The following is an 11,864-nucleotide window of genomic DNA, read 5'->3' on the forward strand; positions in this document are numbered from 1 at the left end:
TCGAAGCACATCTGTCCTGCGTGCTGCACGACAACATTTAATATTTAGTATTTACTGCTGTTTACACTTAGCTAGATTAATGCGATGGTGTTGTGTTTAGTATGTTGCTTTGTTTTTTGTTTTGTCTTTTTTGCTTGTTTTCTATTCTTCTCTCAACAGGTGATCCAGGAGATTTTTTTTTTCTCCCCCCCTTTCTCACTGTCCCTCTCCCCTTCTGTTTTTCCTTTCCTTCCTCTTTCTTTCTCCCTTTCCTATCTCTCACTCATGTCTGTCCCGTCTGTAACATCTGAAAATAAAATATAATAAATAATAAAAACAAAGATCGACCAAATGGACCAATACGGCAATGCCACGATGATCCATTTGGCAAAGTAAATCCATTGGGTATCCTTGTTGGTCTTCAGACAACAATTCTGATGGCTAAAGAACCAAATGGGACAGGCAGAAAAAAAAAAAAAAAAAGCAGAATGAACCCAATTGTGAAATTTACACTAGACATATGGCACACAGTAATAGAAAAACATCAGTTAAAAGAACAATTATTTTTGCTGAGATGGTTTAGACATGATAAAAAATTTAAGACAGGACAATTGGACCATACATTCAAAAGGTGGGAGTTAAAAGGCAGTACAACAGTTTGTACTGTAATGAAAAATGGAACACTAATGAGTTTCCAACAACTAAAAAATAAATACAAATTGGAAAATAGTGATTTTTTTCGATGTCTGCAAGTAAGGGATTATTACATAAAGCAAATAAAATCTGACTGGCTCGAAAAACCATTGGGTGTTATCGGAATAATAAAAAATTGCTAGGAACATAAACAATTCAAAGCAATTTCTACTTTCTATAGATCATTAGAAGAGGATAGACAGGACACAACCTTTTACCTCTAAAAGAAATGGGAAGCTGAACTAGCCATAACTATAACAGAGAATGAATGGGTCAGTATGTGTGAAATACAACACAGCACAACAAATTCGCCGTTGTGGAGGGAATTTTGCCGGAAAAATTTTGACACGTTTTTTCATTACACCCAAGATTAAAAGTAAACAGATCTCAAGTCCACAGGAATGTTGGAGACTGTTAGGTAAACGGACACGGATGGATTACGTGGTAGAAACACACACGGACACCAAATAGTTTGTGATGCAAGTTTATATACACGAGTAGGGAATATTTACAAGGGAAGGGGCTATATACAGTGATAGATAAAAATGTGCCAGGAGATTAACACCGAGGAGATGAGATGGAGCCGAGGTATGCAGGTAGGCAGATGACACACCGGAGCTACCTGACAACAAGGAACAAAACAGAGTTTACGGCGTACCGTTGATAGCCGAACGTTAAACACAAGTGGACGGAGAGAGTTGGAGAGCTTACTTGACACACAAACCACAGCTTCTGCAGTGACCGCAGCCTGATGGAACGTAGCACTCCGTTGCGGCTCCACAATAGCCAACACAAAATCCTAGGTAGGTAGGCAGGCAGGCAATGGAACAGGCTAAGACACAAGAGAACCACTTGTGACAGCAACAATACTCCGACACCAGACGTCCGTGACTCTGCTCCCTAAAAGCGCTCACTGATGACGTCCGATGCATCGCAGGTGTGTCGGAATGCCATCAAGCCCCGCCTCGCCTACCTATAACAAAAAGGAAAACAAAACCCAAACAACAACAATACACCTACCCACCACCTCCTAACAGAGACTGTGTGGAGAAACAGACCATTCACATGTATTCTGGAAGTGCATAAAAATTAAAAAGTATTGGGAAGACCTTAAAATGACCATGGATAATATTCTGGTATATGCACTCCCAAACACCTGCCAAGTGATGTATCTTGGAAACATAAAGGAACAGATACAAAAGGAAGACTTATATTTAGTAAAAATTATTCTAGCCACAACTAAAAAAGCAATTACAAAGAAGTGGTTACATCCAGACCCTCCCACTCAACAAGATTGGATTAGTATTGTAGAGGGTATCTCAGAGATGGAAAAAATAACATTCAATATCAGACTGATGGGATGTAAATAGGAAGTGGAAAGCATTCCGAAGTGGCACCAAGAAAACAACACAACAAAAAATGTGCATGGAATCGATGGAAAAGAAATGTAAACTCCAGCCTGTTTGTATGTTTGTTGGTTTGTAATTTTCTTTACTGTGTTTTTTTTCTTTTAATGTTAACTAAAACTAATTTAAAAAAATTAAAGTTGAAAAAAAAATTAATGCATACAACATGAACATTTCAGAACACTTGTTATCAGTTTAAATCATATTAATTTTCCTAAATAAAACATACTTAATTGTCTTTTTTAGTTAGAGAGACCCTAAATTGTCTTGGACCATCTTGTCATATTTTAGACTACATTTTTTAGGGGTTTTGGGTTCCTTTTTGAAAAATTTTGATAAATTAGAAACTATCTCAGTATGATGCTGAAAATCAAGTTCATGCAATCATTACTTCTGTGTGGGTCTCACGTTATGCTAACACATTAGAGTTCTTCTTCTAGACCGGTGTCTTTTTGAACACCGAAACTGTAATAGCTGAGATAAAGAGCATTTGCGTTGCCAAGAAAAGCTTTGACATTCAAAACAAAAGTTTTGGTGAAAAATCTATTATCTGCTTCATCTGTGAAGTTTTTACCTCCACGGCAAATGCCAACTGAATTTAGGATCAAGCGACAAAAATGTGTATAGATACAGGTGGTCGAAAGACTTACCCAGTGACTCCTCTTAAACCACTATGGGCTAAACTACACAAGATTTGCCATCTTCAGCACGCTCACGTGACTTTTGGGTGTTCAGAAGTAATATAACAGTTGTTATAACACTAAAATGATAAAATAATGAGAATACAGACAAGGTCATGTAAAAAAAGCATACCACCCCACTTTTAGAGACATAAGCCTTAAGATGCAAAGTGTTACACTTTCCATGTCTGTGAAAATGTGAACGCTCATCCGGGTCAGAGTGATTTAAATTCTGCCGTCACGCCATGAGCTCAAGTCTCTGTGTGGATGTCTGCATATTGCAGCATAGAGATAGTAAGCTACAGTACACAAACTCTGCTTGTGTCCACCAGGCAAACTTCAAGCAAACATAAAAAAAAGGTTTACAGGGAATGACAATCCATGTCCGCAACACAAACCAAAGAAAAACAGCCATGTTATTTATAGTTATTTTCTTTTCCAGCTGACTGTCTTGCTATTTGTTTGTCACATACTGGTTTAGCACATATTTTGACTCTTTACGTGTTTTTACCCAACTCTTTGCTTCATTCTGAGTTTGTTGTTATGTCACACCTCCTGTGGTTAATGAGCATCTCATGTTAGTCACTAAACACTTTGTGGCATTGGGCCTGTGGCTTGCAGGCTTGCTCACTAAATCATCTCAGAGCATATTTTTTTTACTCAAATAATAGATATTCCAACATAAAAGTAGACATTTATCTGTGGTTTTTAAAAACGTTCTTTCATAGTGACACAAATCGGAAACCTATATTCTTAAAGCTGAGTTACTTTACATCCATTCGTGCATTTTTAATGATCACTAATTTAAATTGCTGACTTGGTTTAAAGAAGAGATTATAGCCTTTGTGGTGTCTCACTGCCATACCTAGAAGTATTCTTTCTTCATTCAGAGTGAAAAGAGAGTCAAATTCATATTAATAAAGCTATTACAAACCTGTACACGCACCAGATGCAAGGATACATTAGTATATATATAATACATGTTATCAAATTTGTTTCAATTTTGCATATGATTGAGTTGCAGACTTAAAATTTTCAGATGACTGAATCTCTCAGACAATCTTAAACTGCAACCAGTTTATATGCAAAAAACTATCCGGTTGTTCAGTCTGACGTCACTAGCCGTGTCTGGACCTAAACTCCGCTGCAGGTCCATATATCAAACGATCACTGTGGCATTACTGAGAGTTAAAACACTGTCTTAAGTCTTTCATCTTTAATAAAATGATCAACTCTCTTTTCCCTGGTTCTGCTCTACCAGGTGTAACAATTGAGTTTAACATCCAGGCATCCATGAAAACGGAATTTATGACATTTAACGGAGTTAGAAGTTAGCAGGGAGTTAGCTCGCTAGCTTCTATCTAAATACAATATAGCATGTCCTGACTGCGGGGTTTTGGAAACAAATTAAAACGTACAGCTCTGCTATCACTTCCAGCATAAATGAAGACGGAAAACTAAACAGCAGTGACGTTTGTAGGGTTACTGAAGTTTGGCTAGCTGGTATATAATGATGTGCTACGTGACCACTAGCGACACAGCTATGTTAGCATAATATAAACAAGCTAACTTTTTTCCCACTCGATAAAAGTTAACGTGAGTGTTCTCGGTGGTCAGGAACAAATGTAATCGCATGGCAGGATGCTGTAAAAGGACCAAACTTCAGCCAGGAGAACAACTGAGATAATCCATCCATAATACGAGGTTAGTCATTCATATACTGCTGCATGGGCTGGGCTGTAGTTACATCCTAAGGTTTTAAAAACTGAGCTTAAATAAATGATTAGTGGTAATCAAAGCCGAGGGAGGTCAACAGTGATCACTGACTGTTTTAGGAGCTTTTTGAGATCAAATAGAAGAAAATACATAACATTAAACATGTTAACAACACAAAAGCCATATTAAACGCAGACTACTTTAGACCCGGAAGTAGGATTCGTCGCGTCATCACTGAACAACCGGATAGCTATAGATTTCCATGTATATAATTTAATTAAAAAGGTCACGGTTAAGTTTATTTATATGGCACATTTCCTTTTTTTTTTTTTTTTCCGCCTGTCCCATTTGGTTCTTTAGCCATCAGAATTGTTGTCTGAAGACCAACAAGGATACCCAATGGATTTACTTTGCCAAATGGATCATCGTGGCATTGCCGTATTGGTCCATTTGGTCGATCTTTGTTTTTATTATTTATTATATTTTATTTTCAGATGTTACAGACGGGACAGACATGAGTGAGAGATAGGAAAGGGAGAAAGAAAGAGGAAGGAAAGGAAAAACAGAAGGGGAGAGGGACAGTGAGAAAAGGAGGGAGAAAAAAAATAAAAATCTCCTGGATCACCTGTTGAGAGAAGAATAGAAAACAAGCAAAAAAAGACAAAAAAAACAAAAAACAAAGCAACATACTAAACACAACACCATCGCATTAATCTAGCTAAGTGTAAACAGCAGTAAATACTAAATATTCAATGTTGTTGTGCAGCACGCAGGACAGATGTGCTTCGAAGTAGCAGCCAAGAAAGGTGTAATTTGGCTCTACGAGCAGTGAACACCCGTGTGCATACCTGTGTGGATCAACGCGCTTGTATTCCAAAGGTTTCTCCATGTAACGATCTGCTAGGGAGTGTGGGGGGGCCACAGCCCCGTCCTCCAGGGTGTGAAGCAGGTATGGAGGAGATCAAAACTCCAGACATCCAGAGGCCCCCAGAACACAAGAAACCATGGAAGACCAACAGAGGGGCAGCCGCGCCACTGTTCCAGTAAGAGCTGAGGAGAGTCCCAGATGAGGGTTCACTCAGCAGCCGCGGAGCAGAAGCCAGGGGGAGTTGCAGTGACGCGCCCGTGAGCTCCACCGGCCGCCAGCTGTGCCTGAGTGACCGAGCCCCAGGCCGAGAGGCCGGGGGCACCCCACCCCCGAAGGGGCCCGAGCGAGCCCCAGGCTCCAGGCCCCGATAAGCGGCCGCCAAGGAGTGAGCCGGTGTGTACCTGGACGCCCACCCCCAGACACAAAGAACCACCAACGCACCGACACCTGAGGGAGTCCGCCACCGGCAGGGGAAGTGGTGGTAGGTGGAGATAGGCCTCCAAACCTTGGAGGGCCTGAGGTGTCCCCAGAGAGGTGGCGTCTGATACCCAACCTGACATATAGACACAGACATACAGGCACACACAGACACAAACATCCATTCCCCCCCTCATGCTCTCATATGCACTCACTCCACACTCAACCAACGTGGAGACAGACATAAAGAGACGCTGTACACACGATCACACTCCCCAAGCGTACTCTACAAACCGGGTCTAGGTACCCTTGCTCCTGGAGGGGGGAACTGCACCCAGACCCAGGTGGTGTTACCCTTTTCCCTGCGGTGGGGAGAGGCAGACCACCCCGACTCCGTAGCAGCAGGGAGGCCCCACACTCCAGACCGCAGTCGGACGGCCAACTCCACCTAGCCCTCCCGCTCCAGCAGGCCGCAGAGAATGGGGGTGGGAGAAGACTCCAAACCTCCCTCCACCCGCTCATTGTAGTGTTGATGCATGTGTGTTCTAAGGTGCAATTAAAACCCAGGAGGGCATGGAGCTACCTGCCAAGGAGCAGCAGGTAAGCGCATAGTCCCTCCTGCTGGCCCTCAATGTCTAAGTGTATTTAAAATTGAGAGGTGGGCAACGACGCCAGGGGTGAGGTGTACACCCTGATGGTAATTTGGACTCCGTGATTGTGCCCACCCCCAAGATCCTATATGTATGTGTAATGAGAGTGTGAATAATGTGAATGTCTAAGTTGTGGGATAAAATTGAGGCAGAGGCAGCCAGAAGGGGACAGAGGGGGGGGGTAGCCTCCTCTGCACCCTGGTGACATACCCCTACTCCAAGGTCCTGCATGTGTGGGTGGTTGTGGTGGAGCGGGAAGAGAGAGGCAGCTGGAGATGGGGAGGGAAGGAAGGGAGGGGCAGGTAACCCCTCCCTGGGGCCAGCTCCCCCGCTGACCCCAGTAGGCACTCCCACACTCCGCGACCCGCCAGGGAAAGGGGGCCCAGGCCCATCCAGACCGGGGCCCAGTGCAGCAGCGCCTCCCGGCCCCACAGAGCCCGGGCCAGTCCACCCGACCCCACCACAGAGAAAACTGCACCCACCCCACCATCCGCTCATCTTCCAGACTACATAAGACAGTAAACGCCCAGGCTGAGATCTTCCTCCACCTCTCCTGTATCTCCCCCTCCTGCAGAGAGAGTTCCTGAAGAGAGGAAAGCTCCTGCAAGATGTGACAATCTCCCCCACCAGTTGAAGAGCCCCCCAGGCGGTTCGACGCACCGGCGGCACCCTGCTCCAGGGCCGGGCCCCCATGCACCCACCCGCCCACAACCCCGGCAACACACCAACCAGGATCCAAGCCCCTGAGGCCCGGCCCGGGCCCCAGCCCAGAGACGGAGCGCCCCCAGAACCTCACGCCCATCCCGGACCCACCCAGGGCCAGCCAGGCTACCAGGTCAGTAACCCACGTCCGTCAGCACAGACCCTCCCCTAGCCCCACTGCACGCAGCCGCGAGGAAACAGTCACCTGAGAGCCAACAGAGCCCCCAACCGGACATGACCGCTACCCCGGGTTGAGCCCCCCAAGGAAGATGCCTCCGGGGAACCCCCCGACGCCCTAAGCCTGTCCCTACCCCCACACCAATCACAACAGTGAAGGTGGGACCAAATTATGACCCCCCACCCCCACTAGGTGATGGAGCTGATAAAAGGAGTCCAGAGCAATTGATCTGATGTGGTGGCAGAGGCTGTATCAAGACTAATGTAATCTAATAGATAATTTCTATATTGGTTAGAATTAAGATTATTTTTATTTTTCCAGTTCATGAGGACTGTTTTCTTGGCTATGCATAGGGCAGTGAAAATCATATGGGCTATATTCTTTTCTGAAGTGACATTATCTAAGCTGCCCAGTAAACACACTAAGGGGGAGGTTGGAATGTTACATTTCAGACACTTTGATAAGTCTTCACATATCTCGCGCCAAAACTTTTGCACTGGTGGACAGAACCAAAGAGCGTGGATGTAATTGTCTGGTGTATTGCCTTGACAGTGTGAGCAGTTGTTGGAAGATGTAAAGCCCATCTTGAACATCCGATGACCTGTATAGTGCACTCTATATGGCACATTTCCAACAGCTCATGCTGTTGGCTCGTGCTTTACAAAAATGCAACTAAAATAAGTAAAGTGCAAAAGAACAACGCCAGCTGATAGGTGCCAGCATGTTCCAGTACTATAAGCACGTAACGTCTAATTTTGTTCCTTTCTAATGCTTTTAAACCACAACCTGTCCTGTGTGCCCGACAGCAACAAGACACCAAAACAGGAGACCAAAAATATGCAAAAATAGCACACTCTGTGTTGATGGCTATGACATATGCAGTTGAAATTGTTGGTGCTCCACACATTTGACAGAAAAATAACAGCCATCCATTTTCTTCTGCTTATTCAATTCAGGGTCATGAGGGGACTGGAGCCTATCCCAGCTGTCATGGTGCGAGAGGCTGCCAACCCCCTGTATGTCTGTGGACTGTGGGAAGAAGCTGGAGTATGTAGAGAGAACCCACGGAGACGCTGGGAGAAGATGCACACTCCACATAGTAAGGGCCCAGCCTGGATTTAAACCCACAACCTTGCTTTGGGTGGGCGACACAGTTAACTGCCACAGCACTGTGCCGACACCAAGCAAACACAAACATTATGGTAATGAAGCGTATCCAGAATTTCAAAAAATAAGCTCTATAGTCACACAACTTTGCTTCCCAGGTGTTTGCTCCTAATCTAAGCTTTACGTCACATCCACTTGACAGCGATTCTGATGAATTATCTTTCATCAGAAAGCTGATTGGACTAGACCAAGAGGTGAGTCGCATGTCTTCATGCAACCAATTACCTCAAACTGAATTCTGTACATCAACATAGCATGTTTAATTCCTTCTAATGATCTCTCCTTATTGAAATTCAGGTCTGGCAACTTAAAGATGAGGGGTGTTTATGTTACACGAGTGTCTAACTGCTTGCTTCGCAACAAAAGTAAATTTGTGTCATTGCAGCAAATGTGTGTTTTAAGAGGAGCAATAATTCACATGTTTAATGTTTAGCTGTTGAGCAATCTGGCTGCATACACATAATGCTGTTAAAGGAATATTAGTGCAATGGAGGCAGAGCTTTTGACTCATGTTATTAACATATTAATCAACCTCAACCAGCTGGTAAATATAGACAAAACAAATGCCGCTGCACATTTTGTTCATCATGCTTGATATAGATTATTGAGATGTACATCTAAAAGAGTCCATGTTATCGTGACACACTTTGACGTGTGATGTGTTTACAGTATTATTTATATGGGACGCTCTGTTCAGTATGGAGTTCTTTACTATAACTTCGGTACCCATGAGCACAATGACTGACTACAAATATAGTATTGAAGAGGACTGCTCATTTGCTATGTGCTTTCCATACAGTCCTATCTAGGTTAAAGTGGATATTTTGTCTATATATTTGCTTAAGCGCCACACAAAGCAGCAGGTGTTAGTGGACAAACTATTTTAATGAGTCTTTAGATTAGCCTAGAGCTTGCATAATACTGCTATGGAAGATCTGGTTACTTGGAAAGCAACAGAGGAAGCAGATGGCACAACCACCCTCTGTCCACTAAAGGCGGGAATAATGAATTCCTATTTCCAGTTAGGGCAGCGTGTCGGGGCAGTGGTTGGTACCGTCACCTCACAGGAAGAAGGTTTCAGGTTTGAATCTGCTGTGCCTGTGTGGGCTTCCTTCCACAGTCCAAAGACATGAATGTACAGTTGGCTGCTGGTGGGAATGTGAGCATGAATGACAGATGTCTGTTTGTTACAGTTGTGATCCACTGGTGAATTGTCCAGGTAGTACCTCACTCAAAACATTATATAGAATTTATTTGCTCATTTGTTATGATTTTAGTTCATCCTGCCACATTTAGTATGCCTACAAATATGCAAATTACTCTCTACCCTTCACCCCTGTAGACATCCCTACTCTTGCAAGACTCATTTCATTCATAAATTCTCTCACTACTTCTAACATGAAGTGTGTGTTCTGTTAAGTAGGAAAGTAAAATTCAATACTTTTTCAGAGCCAAAAGACAAAAACAGGTCTGACAATTTTTAAATTTGTGCAGCTAACCTGATGGAAAACATAGCTTCTTATTTGTGCTGAAGCAGTGAACTTATAAAACACAGCAATATAATTCCATCCCATAATGTATAAATGTGCGTCCATCGCGATGAATGTGTTTTTATTTTCTGCCAACAGCAAAGGCTCCAGCTTTCATGTCTCTTGCCCACAAGAGCTTCCTCCATTAGCAGCTTGTCAGAGCTCAATGTCCACTTCTGTGAATGATGCTGATCAGCAATTAGAAGCAATGCAGAGGCGAGCCACTATCTCGATCAGTGCTGACCTTCTCATTTTCACAAACATACACGCAAACTACAAACAGACAGACAGCTTTGATCCAGGGAGGAAGAGAGCTAAGAGGCGAGGAGGCTTAAGAAACAAAGTGGATAGGAAATGAAATCACCGATGAAACGAGATGAGGAGGAACACATTCAAAGCAGAGGATATGAAAAGGGAAAGGCATTTGAACTGTAGACATTAATTAAAAAGACGAGTTTAAAATTCAGAATTAAGGAACTATACAATATCATCTTGAAAAGAGCTCAGTGTAGAAATACAGATGGACTTTTATTTGTGACGGTGCTGAGCGGAGACTCAAATAAATTAATTCTAAGGTGTAACACCAGTTTTGAGCAGGAAAACATTAATGTCTGTGTTTTCCTCCTTTTTGTAACTATGTTTTTCACCTTTGGTGACCATTAGTATTTCTCATTATCTTATTATTTAAGGCAAATGCTTCTGGTTGCTTGCGCTGGCTTTTGTTTAATTTCACCTCACATTACTGATGTATTCTGTGGGGATATCAGGGTAGAAGGGAAAACTCTTGGAGAAAAAAAAAACCCATTAGGCTGAAATGTGTCACTGCACAGTCAGGCAAGAGCTGTGAGTGGAGTGTGAGGGAGGGGTGTATATCTGAGGGTGATGACTCATACCTAGTGATTACATGCTGCTGCTATGTAATGATGGAGAGCATGAAGGTGCGTGTGCGCCTGTGTGAGTAAAGAGGGAGAACGAGAAAAAGAAAGAAGGAGCTAGAAGAAGGAGCTGATGCCAACAATTCACAAAAAAGAGCCACAGCTCATCGCTCTCAGCCTGTTACAAATCTGGATTTCTGATCTGTCTTTTTGCTGTGCAGTTTTGACAAATACAGTAATCAGATCTGAGATCAGTGCTGACCTGTGTCACTGTCACTCAAATCGTCATGGGACAAAAATGTGCTACCTCCATTTATTTAAGTTTTATTTAGGATATGCAAATGGATTTATTGCTTTATGTACACTTTTGCACGCTTTGCATCTTTTTTAGCATTGCAATGAAATTCAGTGGCTCCAGCTTCTTGCTTTTCAGCAGAGCTATAACAGTGGAGAGATATGGCACTCAAGCTCCAAAGATGGTGGTTGTCCAATCCCTTCCCCCAAAGAGCCAACCATCTGCTTCATAAACAGTCAACCAGGGAGTGCATAAGCCAATTGTGATGTTGCAGTGACTCGTGTACAGCTGATGTTCGCACATACAGTTTTAACTGTATATTTTACTGATGAGTCCCTACGTGTCTTTTGTTATGTCCCAGCGACCATTAAGTTTAAAATTGTTCTCTCCATCCATTTAACTAAGAACACGCTCTTGATAGTGCAAGAAGATGCTCAGAGGCATGAAATGGATTTTAAGTGTAAGATTTGCTTCTAGATTTGGCAGATAATTGTTGAAGGGAAAAGAGAGTTGCTTAGTTAGCTGAGGGGCTGACAGAAGAGACTGACCTTTTCCCACACCTTCAGAAAAGCATTTGTGGACTTATAAATGGCATTAAATTACTTTTTTTTTTCTCCATCAAACACAGTGGGAAGTTGTTAATTCTCCAGAAATTCTGTGTTATTGCACCTCTCACTTTGCTTAGGAGAGGCAATAATCTGTAGCAGAA

At 43.0% G+C, this 11,864-nt stretch overlaps 1 long non-coding RNA gene across 1 annotated transcript; it reads right to left on the reverse strand.

The window, feature by feature from the left end:
• Window positions 1-1,140: 1,140 nt before the first annotated feature.
• On the reverse strand, window positions 1,141-2,672 carry LOC145429460 (uncharacterized). Its single transcript, XR_013909697.1, has 2 exons — window positions 1,384-2,672; window positions 1,141-1,294 (listed from the first exon to the last, which is right to left on the reverse strand). It is a non-coding gene; the product is annotated as an uncharacterized LOC145429460 (long non-coding RNA).
• Between the last annotated feature and the right edge of the window lie 9,192 nt (window positions 2,673-11,864).

This window comes from Astatotilapia calliptera, chromosome 6 (genome assembly GCF_964374335.1).
Source record: "Astatotilapia calliptera chromosome 6, fAstCal68.1, whole genome shotgun sequence".
Taxonomy (NCBI): domain Eukaryota; kingdom Metazoa; phylum Chordata; class Actinopteri; order Cichliformes; family Cichlidae; genus Astatotilapia; species Astatotilapia calliptera.